Source organism: Pristiophorus japonicus, chromosome 10, assembly GCF_044704955.1.
Source record: "Pristiophorus japonicus isolate sPriJap1 chromosome 10, sPriJap1.hap1, whole genome shotgun sequence".
NCBI classification, from domain to species: Eukaryota; Metazoa; Chordata; class Chondrichthyes; family Pristiophoridae; genus Pristiophorus; species Pristiophorus japonicus.
In genome coordinates this window covers 119,037,786-119,053,696 of record NC_091986.1, presented here as the reverse complement: position 1 = coordinate 119,053,696, position 15,911 = coordinate 119,037,786, and the positions used below count along the sequence as shown (strand labels likewise).

General features: G+C 46.8%; 1 protein-coding gene across 8 annotated transcripts in view; it reads right to left on the bottom strand.

Annotated features, from left to right (window-relative positions):
• rab30 (RAB30, member RAS oncogene family) overlaps positions 1–15,911 on the bottom strand; it is a 333,798-nt gene that overhangs the window by 142,674 nt on the left and 175,213 nt on the right. For 2 of the 8 annotated variants that reach the window (XM_070892057.1, XM_070892051.1), the window contains exon 1: positions 1,642–1,775. The exons of the other annotated variants lie outside the window; for them this stretch is intronic. The gene's annotated coding sequence lies outside the window, so the exon portion shown is untranslated. Of the gene's footprint in view, positions 1–1,641; positions 1,776–15,911 lie in introns of those variants that run through there. 8 annotated transcript variants of the gene reach the window in all.

The window sequence follows — 15,911 nt, the reverse complement described above, 5'->3', positions numbered from 1 at the left end:
GAACGAAGCATTCGCAAACACATGCACCTTGATAATGCCCGACAGGTCATATTAAAAATAAGGCAGTAATAAACTCATTAAATGAGGCTGTTCAAATTTGGCTAGGTCTTACACCAAACCTTTGCAGTTTTGCACAGCTGTGTATTAGAGCCAAAGGAAAAGTGAAGGATGCTGGGAAAGAGAGTCAAGGTAAAAAAAGAGTTAAGGTAATGTGAACACAACTTCAAACCCAATCCAGTGGAATTAGTCATGTTAAATTAAAGAAGCTTCAAAAGTGCCTAAGCTTTATTAAATCCTAACTTTAAATACATCACAAGTATAATTTACAAAATTTGTAAATCTTCAAACTTGCAAATTTCAACATACTGTTAAAAACAGTAAAGTCTGTCAAATTATGTATAGTTAATAAAAACACTACTTCAGAACATTTGACAAGATATTAAGCGGAGATGGGCTAAGACTCGACCAGCTCCGTTGGGCAGGCCACACTGTTCACATGCCTGACACAAGACTCCCAAAGCAAGTGCTCTACTCGAAACTCCTACACGGCAGGCGAGCCCCAGGTGGGCAGAGGAAACGTTTCAAGGACACCCTCAAAGCTTCCTTGATAAAATGCAACATCCCCAGCGACACCTGAGAGTTCCTAGCCAAAGACCCCGCTAAGTGGAGGAAGAGCACCTCGCGTTTCGTTGCCGAGAGCATGCAGAAAACAAGCGCAGGCAGCGAAAGGAGCGTGCGGCAAACCAGACTCCTCACCCAACCTTTCCTTCAACAACTGTCTGTCCCACCTGTGAAAGAGACTGTAATTCCCGAATTGGACTGTTCAGTCACGTAAGAACTCACTTTTAGAGTGGAGTCAAGTTTTCCTCGATTTTGAGGGACTGCCAATGATGATTTTGTATACTGCTTAGAAATTGAACTGAAGGCTTTGAATTGCACAGAAGCACAAGGTGAAATCTTGCAAAATAGTTTTACAGGATATACTGATGCCATTTTTCATTTTATCAGCTAGAAGTGCATTGGTTTGTTTTGCCTACATTATCTATGAAAAAAGGAGTGAGTTTTATTGATCTACTATACCTCATGTCCTCAGGATGCCAATGGCAACCTGGACAAAATAGAGTTGCCTTTTCCAATATACAAATTAAATGATACTCAAGTCAAAGCTGGCTAATGACTAGTCTCTTTTCTCCCCCAAAATTGTGCACAATATAATATTTATATTTTATTTGGAAAAGTTGCAATGTTAATTTACAAGGAGACTATTTTAAAGCATGATGTGATTCAGAATAAATCACAACTTTACTGAAATTAAACTTCAGTGTTAAAATCAAATCAAAAATAATGCATTCAAAAATTTCAATAATGACAAATCACATTTTCACTGTAGGAAACTAAAAATAGCTTTTAGCCCTCTGCGGACAATAAGCTATAATACCGTAAATACTTAGAAATCATGCAACACAATAGCAAATATGCCAATATTAAATACACGAATGACCAATACAAAATCACTCCGGAAACCAGGACCACTTCAGTCTGACTTCCATGAATTGTGCTGGAAGTGGGAGAAACACAAGCACAGCAATGAAGGAAAGAAGTCGTTCACAACACAAAAACCACATTGAAATTCAAACTTACTTGTTTCGGGTTTTTTCCCTTGTCGTTGCTATGTGAGAAATGTAGAGTTAGAGTGTGTTTGGGAGTGCAGCAGTCATCCCCTGTTTCTCACTCTGTCTCCAGCGCTGCACCGCAGAACGCTACATTGCACAATGCACCCACTTTCTCGTAGGTTTAAGCATGACGTAACTTCTTTCAGAGCGTAAACGGAAGCTGGAATTGCAACGTTGCGCTCGCTGGGATTTGTAGTCATTTTCCCGGAAGCGCATTTTGATGTATTTGTTTTCACAGGGCATTTGTCTTCCTTTTGCTGAGTTCTGATGACTTTGGCAGAGGAATTAAACATTAATGTAAATTCCTAGTTCTGAATAGCAAATGTGATGCAGCCAATCACTGCAATTTTTGTATTTTTGCTTCTCTTTTACCCTTCAATGTTTTGCTTCCCCCGACTCTTCCCAAGGTACTGAGTTTTGCTGGGTGCAGATCGACGGCCACAGGATGGTATCATAATGTATGGGGCCCAGACAGTAAGCGTTGGTGGGCTGTTCACCTGCAGAAGACATTACCGTCAAGCACATAATCCTGTTCTCATCTGGTTTGGTAGATAAGAACATAAGAAATAGGAGCAGGAGTAGGCCATACGGCCCCTCGAGCTTGCTCCGCCATTCAATAAGATCATGGCTGGTCAGATCATGGACTCAGCTCCACTTCCCTTCCCGCTCCCCATAACTCCCTATTCCATTATCGATTAAGAAACTGTCTATCTCTGTCTTAAATATATTCAATGACCCAGCTTCCACAGCTCTCTGAGGCAGCGAATTCCACAGATCCACAACCCACAGAGAAGAAATGACTCCTCATCTCAGTTTTAAATGGGCGACCCGTTATTCTAAGATTATGCCCCCTAGTTCTAGTCTCCCCCATCAGTGGAAACATCCTCTCTGCATCCACCTTGTCAAGCCCCCTCATAATCTTATACGTTTCGATAAGATCACCTCTCATTCTTCTGAACTCCAATGAGTAGAGGCCCAACTTTTCCTCATAAGTCAACCCCTCATCTCCAGAATCAACCTATTGAACCTTCTCTGAACTGTCTCCAAAGCAAGTATATCCTTTCTTAAATATGGAAACCAAAACTGCACGCAGTATTCTTGGTGTGGCCTCACCAATACCTTATATAGCTGTAGTAAGACTTCCCTGCTTTTATTCTCCATCCCCTTTGCAGTAAAGGTCAAGATTCCATTTGCCTTCCTGATCACTTGCAGTACCTGCATACTAACCTGTGTTTCATGCACCAGACCCCCAGGTCCCGCTATACTGCAGAACTTTGCAATTTTTCTCCATTTAAATAATAACTTGTGTTATGTCTTCAGATGCCCTGATAATGACTCCACGAGATGATGTGTTATACTTGAACTGCAGTGACCGTAGTCCATTTAATGTAACTCCAGAGTGAGGATCACACATGGTGGCCTGCCTTTTATACCAGGCCTGGCACACCTGTACAGGTAACCTACAAGTCTCCCACTGCAGTGCCCTCTGGTGGCACACCTTGTAATGGTACAAGCAGTAACCATGTTGGATACATGACATCACTCTCCCCCAAGTCCTTAGTGCAAATCGCCTTTGCATTGACTGTGCTCTGGGCTTAGCTCTATCTGGTTAACCCTTGGAGGATCGTTTCCATCTTGGGCGAGTAGGTGGTGGTCGATGGCAGTAGAGGTGCTCGTGCTTTCTGTTTGTGCATTCATGACCACTCCATTCTCTCCCCACCCCCCCCCCCCGCCCTCAACTCCACGTACAGATTGTGCCGTTGGCTCATTACATTTATATACATTCAAGTCCAAAAAAAAATTTGCATTTCCAGTATTACATTCGTTGTACCGTGGAGAGGCAAGTACATTTGAATGGTGAGGAATATACTTGGAGTCAGTGCTGGGGTCAGCACCGGTGTGTGAGGACAAACTAGTGCCAGAACTGCTGGATGGTGTCCAGGTTGTCTGGTGGTGGCGCGGTGCCCAGTGCTGGCAGTGGGAACCCGGTTGGCTCAAGTTGCCTGCTCTCGGGGCTTTTACCGTTGCTCCTAGCATCGGGCAGGTTCACAAATGCCTGTGACCTCCCTGTCCTCTCCTTGTGCCCCGGGTCACTGCTGCTCCCTGAGGAGCAGTCGTCTAGCAGTGCACAGGGAACTGTTGACTCGCTTGCTTGGGCGTTATTTGGTTTGGGATCCTGGCTGGTCCCAGTCCCATTTGGGAGAACCATTGCGGGTGACCCTTCATTCCCGGGTGTCGCCTTGGTGGTGATAGTGTTTGGGGGCTGCGCCTTAGCGCGGTTTGCTCTTTCAGGCTCATGGCGGTTGGTGCCATCAGATGCCTGAGAGGTGGAGCCGATCGGGGGCAGGATATCGCTACTGGTGCCGTTGCCCTCCTGAGATCGCTTGCTCTGCAGCGTGTATGTATAAGCTGCTTGTGGCCACACTCTGTAGTGCATCACTCTGGTCCCAAGGACATAGGCTACAGCATTGGGTAGCTCGCTGGACCTGTGTGCTCTCGATGGGTTTTTGCCTGCTGCATTGACTGTATGCAGTTGAAATCCTACATCGCACAATGTTTCATTACTCATTGTAAATAACCTGTAGCTCCGATCACAATCGCATGATTTTTCTTTGCTTATTGCATGTAAACAACTCTGATAATCAATTACACATTTTACATCTGACTCACAGTTGCTATTACATTGATCGAGTGTGGGGAACTGTCCCTTTAAGTGTAGTGGGTTGCTGGCCTCCTTTAAGAGAGCCTTGCTATCTTTACCCCAATCCTCTTCTTCGCTTGGTGCCACGTGTTGCTCCATCAGCGCTGCACCTCGTGGTCTGCCGCCACCATCTTTTTCTTCAGCGCCTCACCTCGTGGTTTGGGCGCCATCTTTCTTCCATCCACGATATCGACTGCTGTGATCCTCTTCTCCCTGGGTTCTGCCACCGAAGCTGGGAAGTTGCCTTTGGATCCGATTTTCTTCCTCTGGAGTCCTGCCACTGGAGCCTGGAAGGTGCATTCGGGTCTCAGCTGGATCATCTCCACGCAGTCGTGCTGAGCGGTCTGTGCCTCAGGTGCTGTGCTGGTCTGCTCTCTAGTGCCGGATCCAACCTCAGGTGCCTCTGAGGTTGTTTTGCCTCTGAGCGCGGAGGACATCGATCGCTGGAGGGATGAAATCTTCCCAGCTCCAATGGATCTTCTCCATCCACCTTCTTCCGAGTAGCGCTGTTCCATCACCTCCAACAATCCACAGGGGTAACGTGCATCGCGCCATCATGGAGTACCTTTACATCTGCACTACCAACGACTGGGATAAGTTCATTGGTGTAGGTGCGCAGCTTTGCCTGAACTGGGACCAACTTGGGTCGTTCAGCTTGATTGTCCCAAAGCCTCTCAAAGGCTTCTTGATTCATTACTGACTGGCTCGCCCCCGTGTCCACCTCCATGAAGACGGGAACGCCATTTATCTCGACTTCCATCCTCAACGGAGAACATTCGGTGGTGCAAGTAAACATGCCATATACCTCATCGTGGGGCTGAGCTGCCTCTCTTACTATCGCTTCATAATCCGCATTGCATTCATGGCCATCTGCAGACTCTTCATCAACACAGTGAGTCATATTTCCTTTACACATTCGCTGGAGGTGGCCCTTTGTGCTGCAGCCTTTACACACATAGTGCTTAAAACGGCACTGGTGAGCTCTGTGATTCCCTCTGCAACGCCAGCATGATGCTACTCGATTAGCCCCCTTGGCGGACTCTGAGTTAAGGGACTCGGGGGCCTGTTCTCCAGCCCCTGAGAAGGTTCACGTTCTACAATCCAACCTCTAAAAGGCGCCATTCTGTGCACAGTACTTGCCGGGTTTGAGAACTGAGGATGAGTCATCTGCCTAGAGCCGCAGGTCGAGGTCATGAATGCTTGGCTCACAGAGATGGCCTTCTGCAGTGTTACTGTTGTATCATCAAATAGTACCTTATGAAGAAGGCCCTCATGGCCGATTCCAATGACAAAGATATCCCGCAGCGCTTCAGTGAGGTGGTCGTCGAAATCACACGGTGCCACCAGCCTCCTGAGGTCTGCAGCATATTGCACTATTTCCTGGTCTTCGAGCTGTTGGTGTGTATAAAACCGGTGTCTGGCTGTGAGGATGCTCTCTTTGGACTTGAGTTGCTCTTGGGTCAGCATTACTAGCTCCTCGTATGTCTTGGTTGTTGTCTTCACTGGTGCCAGCAAGTCCCTTACGGTGGGCCCACAACTGGTTAGCAGGATAGCTCTGCGCTGATCAGCCAGTGTGGCCAGATTGTTGCCTGCCAGGTCGTTTGCTGTGAAGAAATGGTCTAACCTCTCCACAAAGGTGTCCCAATCATCACCACCAGCGAACTGCTGCAACGTACCAAAGTTAGTCATTTTCGCGTGAGGGTCCATAATCTCGTCGCCAATTGTTATGTCTTCAGATGCCCTGATAATGACTCCACGAGATGATGTGTTGTACTTGAACTGTAGTGACAGTCCATTTAATGTAACTCCAGAGTGAGGATCACACATGGTGGCCTGCCTTTTATACTAGGCCTGACACACCTGTACAGGTAACCTACAAGTCTCCGACTGCAGTGCCCTCTGGTGGCACACCTTGTAATGGTACAAGCAGTAAACATGTAGGATACATGACAACTTGCTCCACGATTTTTTCTGCCAAAATGCATAACCTCACACTTTCCAACATTATACTCCATCTGCCAAATTTTTGCCCACATACCTGGCCAGTCTATGTTCTTTTGCAGATTTTTTGTGTCCTCCTCACACATTGCTTTTCCTCCCATCTTTGTATCATCAGCAAACTTGGCTATGTTATACTCAGTCCCTTCTTCCAAGTCGTTAATATAGATTGTAAATAGTTGGGGTCCCAGCACTGATCTCTGCGGCACCCCATCTGTTACTGATTGCCAACCCAGGATTGAACCACTTAGCTCGACTCTCTGTTCTCTGTTAGTTAGCCAATCCTCTATCCATGCTAATATATTACCCCCAACCACGTGAACTTTTATCGTGCAGTAACCTTTTATGCGGCACCTTGTCAAATACCTTCTGGAAGTCCAAACACACCAAATCCACTGGTTCCTCTTTATCCACCCTATTCGTTACATCCTCAAAGAATTCCAGCAAATTTGTCAAACATGACTTCCCCTTCTTAAATCCTTGCTGACTCTGCCTGACCGAATTATGCTTTTCCAAATGTCCTGCTACTGCTTCTTTAATAATGGACTCCAACATTTTCCCAACCACAGATGTTAGGCTAACTGGTCTATAGTTTCCTGCTTTTTGTCTGCCTCCTTTTTTAAATAGGGGAGTTACATTTGCAGTTTTCCAATCTGCTGGGATCTCCCCAGAATCCAGGGAATTTTGGTAAATTACAACCAATGCATCCACTATCCCTGCCGCTACTTCTCTTAAGACCCTAGGATACAAGCCATCAGGTCCAGGGGATTTATCCGCCTTTAGTCCCATTATCTTACTGAGTACCACCTCCTTAGTGATTGTGATTGTGTTAAGTTCCTCCCCGCCGCCCCCCCCTCCCCCACCCCACCCATAGCCCCTTGACTATCCACCGTTGGGATATTTTTAGTGTCCTCTACCGTAAAGACTGATACAAAATATTTGTTCAGAGTTTCTGCCATCTCCATGTTCCCCATCACTAATTCCTGTAAGGGACCATCATTTACTTTAGCCGGTCTTTTCCTTTTTATATACCTATAGAAACTCTTGCTATCTGTTTTTATATTTTGTGCTAGTTTACTTTCATAGTCTATCTTCCTTTAATCATTTTTTTAGTCATTCTTTGCTGGCTTTTAAAAACTTCCCAATCTTCTGTCCTCCCACTAGTTTTGGCCACTTTGAATGACCTTGTTCTTAATTGGATACCGCCCTTTATTTCTTTCGTTAGCCACGGATGGCTATCTTTTCTTTTACACCCTTTCCTCCTCACTGGAATATACTTTTCTTGAGAGTTATGAAATATCTCCTTAAATGTACACCACTGTTCATCAACTGTCCTACACTTTAATCTATTTTCCCTATAAGAGTCAGATGAGGGAAGCCTGATTGATCTCCCCTCCAAAGCCGAGGGACACTAAAGCGAGTTGTATCACTTCTCTCCCAGTTTAAATCAACTAACCAAATTGATATTGGGGATTGATCTTTGGTCCTTTTGGATCTGTGTGGCTCAGCGACACACATTCTTAGCCTGCTGAGCCACCCAAATACATCCAGTACTTTAAATTTATTTATTTTGAAAATTGCTGTTTGAGGTTAAGGGGGCAAAATTGTCCCTTTTATAGACCCGTTAGCGCCACCAAAGTGCCTCCTGGGTAATTGCCCCAAAGGTTTGGGGGGGCACAGTCCCAGCAGCACTGTGGCCCCCGATTAGCATCCCAGCTGGCGTGCAACCGGCAATTAAATGATCGCCATACACGTTGACCCCTTCGCACCCCGCAGGGAAAATTGCTGGCACGGGCGGATGTCAACGCCAACTTCGCAGGTTGCAAAGCTGCTGGACATTCACCGCTGGGGCACTCCTTAAAAGGGAGGCCTTTAGTGCCCCGGGTCTCAATTTTTGTTTGTTGGCCGGCTCTTGCATTGGCCTGACAATGGCAGCCCTCGCACTGACCGGGCTGCCATCATGCAGCCCGGCACTCCGTTTTGGGTGCCGGGCAGCTGGCCCGGTCGATTACTTCCCTGGTAGCCCAGTGGCAGCAACCAAAGGACCTGCAAAGAGCGCAGCGGCCCTCCCCTTTAATTAAAGGGGAGGGACCTTGTAGCGCATCAGTGGACCCAGCATCACACTGCCACCCCGGGAGCGCCCCTCAAAGGAAGTGACGTGCCGGAGACCCAGCCCCAGAAAATTACTGCACCCAATCGGGGCGAAGGGCAATTTCTAGCCCGAAGCCTTTTAAACTGTTGAGACGCATTGTAAACCCATTCATGCAAATATCTGATAAAATACTATGAAGAAAAAGAGGACATTTTGTGTGTACACCCTTCACAGAAATGAAAATGATAGCAACATTTGTATAGCGGCTCTCACATTAAGAAACGTTCTTCATAGATAGGCACAAGTAATAAAAATCAAACCAAAAAGGGAACGATTAAGAGGAATGACTGAAAGTTTGGTCAAAGGGTTGAGATTTGAGAAGATTTTGAAAGGAGGAAAGAGAGCCAGAGTGGTTTAATGAAGGAGTTCCAGGGGCCAAAATGCAGTTCTGCCCCGGCCGTAACCGAGGCGAGGTGGGAATTCCTGTGCCAGGCACAGAAGTCCCGCCCCAGCAGCGAAATTGGGTTCACTGTCCTCAAGAGGAAGTGGACTGCAATGTTGCGCAATCCACTTCCTCTCAGGGGCAGGACTGGGGCACTAACCACGGAAATTTACCAGCGCTAAGCGGAGCCCTCCCCTTCCATTAAAGGGGAGAGCACGCTGCGAACTCTGCAATGGGGCGAGAGGCCACCACTTCATCACTGGGGAGTGGGGTGCCATAGCAGCAGCTCAGCACAGAATTGGAGGGCCGAGCTGCAACATTGCAGCATGGAACCCACGAATTCCACAAGGCAAAGCCATGAGAAGTAAGTCGGCCACAGAAAATAAATTTGCGCATCGCACCTCCCCTTTAATTTTCGCTCCGCGAGCGGAGTGTGGCCCGGCAAAGCTGGTACGGGCATCGCCCATGGTGGCTTCATGGGGCGCTACCGAAGTTTTGCTCCGGGGCGAAAATGGGTCGCTGCGCATGCACAGGGGCCCAGGGCGCTAGCAGCAGGAGCGGGGAGCTACCGGTTTGCTCCTCCGCTAACTCCCGAGGAATGGCGCGGGAGGTGTAGCGGCCCCGCTCCTCGGGCAGGAAGTCATTAGCGTTTCAAAGATACCACTATTGCTGATTCCCCCACCATCAACATCTTAGGAGTGGCTACTGGCCAGAAGCCTAATTGGACTAGCCATATACAAGGCTCAAGTCAGGTCTATGTCAGAATACTCAAGACGTAGCTCGAGTAGAGCCACAACAGCACTGAAGAAGCTTGGACAGAGCATCCAGGACAAAGCAGTTTGCTTCATCAGCACTCTTACCATTGGACTCAATATCTACTCTCTCCACCAACAAAATGCTTGCTTACCTTTAATCCAAAACTTTGGTGCACATATCCTATCATGCACTAATTGTCACTTGCACATCATTACCTTCCTCACTGATGTACAATGGCTTCAAGTTCCCCAATGTATTACATTTATAATCATAGTCCTCATCTTTAAATCCCTCAATGACCTTGTCCCCATCTCTCCAATCTCCTCCAGCACTATATTCCCTCCCGATCATACTATTTCTCTCATTGGACTGTATATGATCTACAGAAATAACTGCAGCAACTCACTCAACAGTGCCTCCCTGCCCTGCAACTATTATCATCAAGAAAGACAAGAGTACCAATGTTGTGGGAATATCATTGTACCCAAATCACATACCAACCTTCATTGTAGCTTGGGAAATATCCTGAAATTTCTTACCCAACTGCATTGTGGGAGCACTGACCCATCCCTCCCACCCCAAGGACTGCAGCAGTTCATGGAGAGGGCCCATCACCACCACCTTTTGAGGGCAAGCAGGGATAGGCAATAAATAAGGCCTTGCTAGCAGTGCCTACATCCTGAGAACGTGAAAAAATTGTGAAGAAAGGGTGGATGGACAGAAGATTAAGTCGGAGCAACAGCATGATCAAGAGGTAATATAGAGCTAGAAGAGATTGCAGAGTTGGAGGATAGACCATTGAGGGATTTAAAGATGAGGACAAAGATTTTAAGTTGAATGCTTTGGAGGATTTGAAGCCAATGTAGATCAGTGAAAGATGATGATGGTCAAGTGCCACAGGATTCATCCAATTAATTATTTTTTAATTGAAAGTATAGTACACAGTTCCCCCATAACCGTATGGGCTAGAAATTCATTTGGCCGGGGCGCTAAGCACCTCCCGCCTGAGCGCCGCGCTGTCAGTGCCTGTCGTGAACTTCAGTGAAGGTTTAACGGCAGCACTGATAGTTTGCACTATACACACTCGGTTTGGGGACATCACCGAGTATGCAACGCCCCCGTAGCGCCGCGTTTGCAAAATTCAGTTTTTCTCCTGCCGTAGCGCTTGCTGCTGAGACTGGCAGGGGAAACCAGTTGGTCCAGCGATGATCCCGGGGCGATAAGTGCTGAAATTTCACTGTGTTCAACTTTTATCTATTTGTTGCAGTAGTAGGAAAGTGTAGGTGAGGTTTATTGAATTTTTAAACAGGATTTATTTTTCATCTTTTTGAGGTAGGATACCGGCATCCTTGCACCAAACATTTGCGTAGGCCTCCTGTGCTATCTCTCCATTAGTGCCCGAAGAGGTGTGTGGAACGCTTCTCTTAGCGCTCCACTTTCCTCTTGGGGCAATTCAACTGAATATCACAATTTGAGGCAGTAGACATCGCCCGGCATTAAAGGTAGCGCCCCGGTGACATCACCGCCTCAAAGCGGGTGATACCGAATTTCTAGCCCATATATGTTTGAAAGGGAAATAGATATTTGTACGATTACTGTGAATTTCAGTCACCTCTTTTACTTATTTTATCTGACATCCAGTACTGGATGAGCAGGAATATCCTCCAACTAAATATTGGGAAGACCAAAACCATTGTCTTCGCCACAAATTCCATTCCCTAGCCACCAACTCCATCTCTCTTCCTGGCCACTGTCTGAGGCTGAACCAGGCCATTCACAACCTTGGCATCTTATTTGACCCCGAGATGAGCTTCCGACCACAAAACCTCTCCATCACTATGACCTCCTACTTCCACCTGCATAACATCACCCATCTCCGACCCAGCCTCAGTTCAGCTGCTGCTGAAACTCTCATCCATGCCTTTGTTACATCTAGGCTTGACTATTCCAATGATCTCCTGGCTTGCCTTCCACCTACCATCCTCTGTAATCTTGGGTTCATCCAAACCTCTGCTGCCAATACCCTAACAGGCACCAACTCTCCTTCAAGTATCATCTCTGTTCTCGCTAACTTACTTGGCTTCCAGTCCAGCAATGCCGCAATTTTAAAATTCTCATCCTTGTTCTTAAATAACTCCATGGCCTCGCCCATCCCTATCTCTATAATCTCCTCCAGCCCTCCGAGATCTCTGCACTGCTCCAATTCTGGCCTCTCGAGCAATCCAAATTTTAATCGCTCCGTCACTGTCAGCCATGTCTTCAGCTGCTTCGACCCTAAGCTCTGGAATTACCGTCTCTCTGCCTCTCTCTCTTCCTTTAAGACAGTCCTTGGAACCTACCTCATCATTTGTCCTAATACCTCCTCATATGACTTGGTGTCAAATTTTGTTTGATAACGCTCTTGTGAAGCAGCATGGGATTTTTACCATGTTAAAGGCACTATGCAGGTTGTTGTTGTTTTGGGAAGCAAGCATTTTAGTACGTTTGGAAGAAATAGAGAGGGAATTACTGGGTTGAATGAGGTGATGGAAACATACTTAAATAATGAAAGAATTTGCAAATGACCAATGTAAGAAAACAGATGACACCAGTGAAAAAGGAAAACAACATAATCAGTGATGTCATCACATTTTCATTTATTAACAAAGTACATGGCCAACATGGTTCTGGAATGAAGTTTTTTTTCCGGATTAAACGTTAAACTGAGGCCCCGTCTGCTCTCTCAGGTGAACGTAAAAAATCCCATGGCACTATTTCAAAGAAGAGGAGAGTTACCCCGGTGTCCTGGCCAATATTTATCCCTCAATCAACATCGCTAAATGTTATGTATGTAAACCTCACCAAAATGTAAGACTTGCCACTAGGGGGCACACCTGTGGGAGACCTAAGGGTCACCTGTGCACCCTGGGGCAAGCAGCTATAAAAAGTGATTCACCATGCTGCTTCTCCACTCTGGAGTCTGAATAGAGAGACCAAGGTCACAACTGTTTGAGCTTGCGATATAGTCCTGTGGATTTATTCTAAACACAACACTAAAAAAACAGATTATCTGGTCTTTATCACATCGCTGTTTGTGGAAGCTTGCTGTGCGCAAATTGGCTGGCACGTTTCCGACATTATAACAGTGTCATGTATGTACTTTTGGGATCACTGTTGGAGGCCATTGGGCTGCATGCACGTGTGTGCAGCCCAAGTATAAAAGGCCAGCCTTTTTGTATATTAGTCACTTTGGGCCTTAATAAAGCAGAGCCAAGGTCATACCTCTTGGAGTTAAACAGTACTCAGTCTAACAGTTATTGCATACACAACATTTGGCGACGAGGCAACAAGAACTTTTGTATGCAAAAATGAGCACAATTGGATTGTTGGAGTGATTTGTGGAAGGAGAAGATTGGGCAGACTTTGTGAGCCGTTTCAGCCAGCTCTTCGTGGCCAACAAAATGGAGGAGGTCGGCAACGCAGATCGGCGCTGGGCGGTGTTCCTCACGGTTTGCGGTCCAAAAATTTATGGCCTGATAAAGAATCTACTCCTGCCTGTGAGTCCAACAGAGAAGACATATGAAGAATTGTGTATACAGGACCATCTTAAGCCAGACGAAGGCATCATCATCTCGAGATACAGATTTTACACGCACGTTCGCTCAGCGTGCCAGAATGCGGCGGAATTCGTTGCTGACCTGAGACGTCTAGCGGAACCGTGTAAGTTCAGGGCTGTGTTGGCAAACATGCTGCGGGACTTCTTTGTAATCAGCATCAACCACGAGGTGATCCTGCGTAAACTACTGGCGATGGAGACGTTGGACTTGAACAGGTCCATCACGATCGCTCAGTCATGCATGACGACGGATAGAAGTCTAAAGCAGATATCAGTAAAAAATCGAAACACGGCAAGTACTGTAAATATGATTGATTCAGCGTTCAGCAGAGCGGCACATGGCAGAGCCTACCCTGACTGCGTACGTGAAACCTGTGGCTGCCCAAAGTCCGCCAGCGGGAATGCATCCGATTTCTCCGTGTTGGCATTGTGGGGGAAATCACCGGCACCAGCAGTGCCGATTTAAGCAATATAGTTGCAAAGGCTGTCTGAGAGTGGGGCATCTCCAGCGCAAGTGTCCGCAGATGAGCAAGCGTGCTGCGACATACCACGTGGAGGATGATGGTCAGACTACCGCGGATCTGGATACGCAATCTGAGATACCAGAGGAGGAAGTGTATGGACTGTACTCGTTCCTAACTAAGAGCTAATCGATAATGATCAACGTGAAATTTAATGGGGTGCTGGTATCGATGGAACTGGACATGGGGGTGAGTCAATCGATAATGAGCCAGAGGGCATTCCACAAGCTGTGGGATACTAAAGCTGTGAGGCTCAGGCTGAGTCCAGTCAATGCCAAGTTGCGCACGTACACCAAAGAATTCATAACGGTGATTGGCAGTGCCACAATTAAAGTGTCATATGACGGTGCGGTTCACGAGTTACCGCTATGGATATTCCTAGGCAAATGCCCAATGCTGTTCGGCAGGAACTGGCTTGAAAAAATCAGATGTGATTGGAACGACATCAAGGCATTATCGTTGGAGAAAGATACATGTGCCCAAGTACTGAGCAAGTTCCTCTCGTTTTTTGAACCAGGCATCGGCAACTTCACGGGAGCCAAGGTGCAGATCCACGTGGACTCGGATGCAAGACCCGTCCATCATAAAGCTCGGGCAGTTCCGTATATGATGAGGGAGAAGGTCAAGATCGAACTGGACAGGCTCCAGCATGAAGCGATCATATCACCGGTTGAATTTACTGAATGGGCCAGCCCCATTGTTCCTGTGCTGAAGAGTGATGGCACAGTCAGAATCTGTGGAGACTGCAATGCTACGATCAACAGGGATTCAAAACAGGATCAGTACCTGTTACCGAAGGCTGATGATTCGTTTGCAATGCTAGCCGGGGGGAAGTCGTTCACCAAACTGGACTTGACATCAGCCTACATGACACAGAAGCTGGTCGAGACGTCGAAGAGACTTACATGCATTAACACGCATAAAAGACTGTTTATTTATCACAGGTGCCCTTTTGGAATTTGCTTGGCTGCAGCAATATTTCAGAGGAACATGGAGAGTCTACTGAAATCCGTCCCAGAACCGTCGTGTTCCAAGATGACATTCTGATCACAGGTCGTGACTCCGAGGTACATCTGAACAACCTGGAAGAGGTTCTACATCGTATGGACAAAGTGGGACTCAGACTGAAACGCTCGAAGTGCGTCTTCATGGCACCAGAGGTCGAATTCCTGGGGAGGAAAATTGCCGCTGACGGCATCAGGCCTACGGACGAAAACCAAGGCCATCAAGAATGCACCCAAGCCGCAGAATGTGACGGAGCTGCATTCGTTCCTGGGTCTACTCAACTACTTCGGTAACTTCCTACCTAAATTGAGCACCTTATTAGAACCACTGCCATGCTGCTAAGAAAAGGCGACAAGTGGGTCTGGGGTGCATCACAAGACACAGCTTTTGAGAAAGCCACTAATCTGCTTTGCTCTAACAAGCTGCTGGTACATTATGACCCATGTAAATGTTTAGTATTGGCCTGTGATGTTTTGGCATATGGAATTGGTTGCGTACTCCAACAAGCTAATTAGTCGGGTAAACGTCAACCAGTCGTGTATGCTTCAAAAAGTTTGTCTAAAGCAGAAAGAGCCTACAGAATGGTAGAGAAAGAAGCACTAGCCTGTGTGTATGGGGTTAAAAAGATGCATCAGTACCTGTTTGGTCTTCGGTTTGAATTGGAGACAGATCACAAGCCGCTCATTTCACTGTTCTCTGAAAACAAAGGTATCAATACCAATGCTTCATCCCGCATCCAAAGGTGGGCGCTGACATTATCCACTTATGATTATGTCATTCGCCATAGACCTGGCATCGAGAATTGTGTCGATGCTTTGAGCCGTCTGCCGTTGCCCGCACCGGAGGTGGAAATGCCACAACCGGTGGACCTATTGTTAGTTACGGATGCTTTTGAGAGTGAAGGAACCCCTGTCACGGCTCAACAAGTTAAGACCTGGACCAGCCAGGACCCGAGTTAATCGGTGGTGAAGAGTTGCATCCTCAAAGCTGATTGGTCTGCCATACCCAAGCAAATGTGCAAGGAGACCAAACCTTACATTCATCTCAAAGACAAATTGTCTATTCAGTCAGATTGTATACTGTGGGGCAATCGTGTTGTTATGCCCAAGAAAGGGAGAGAGAAATTTG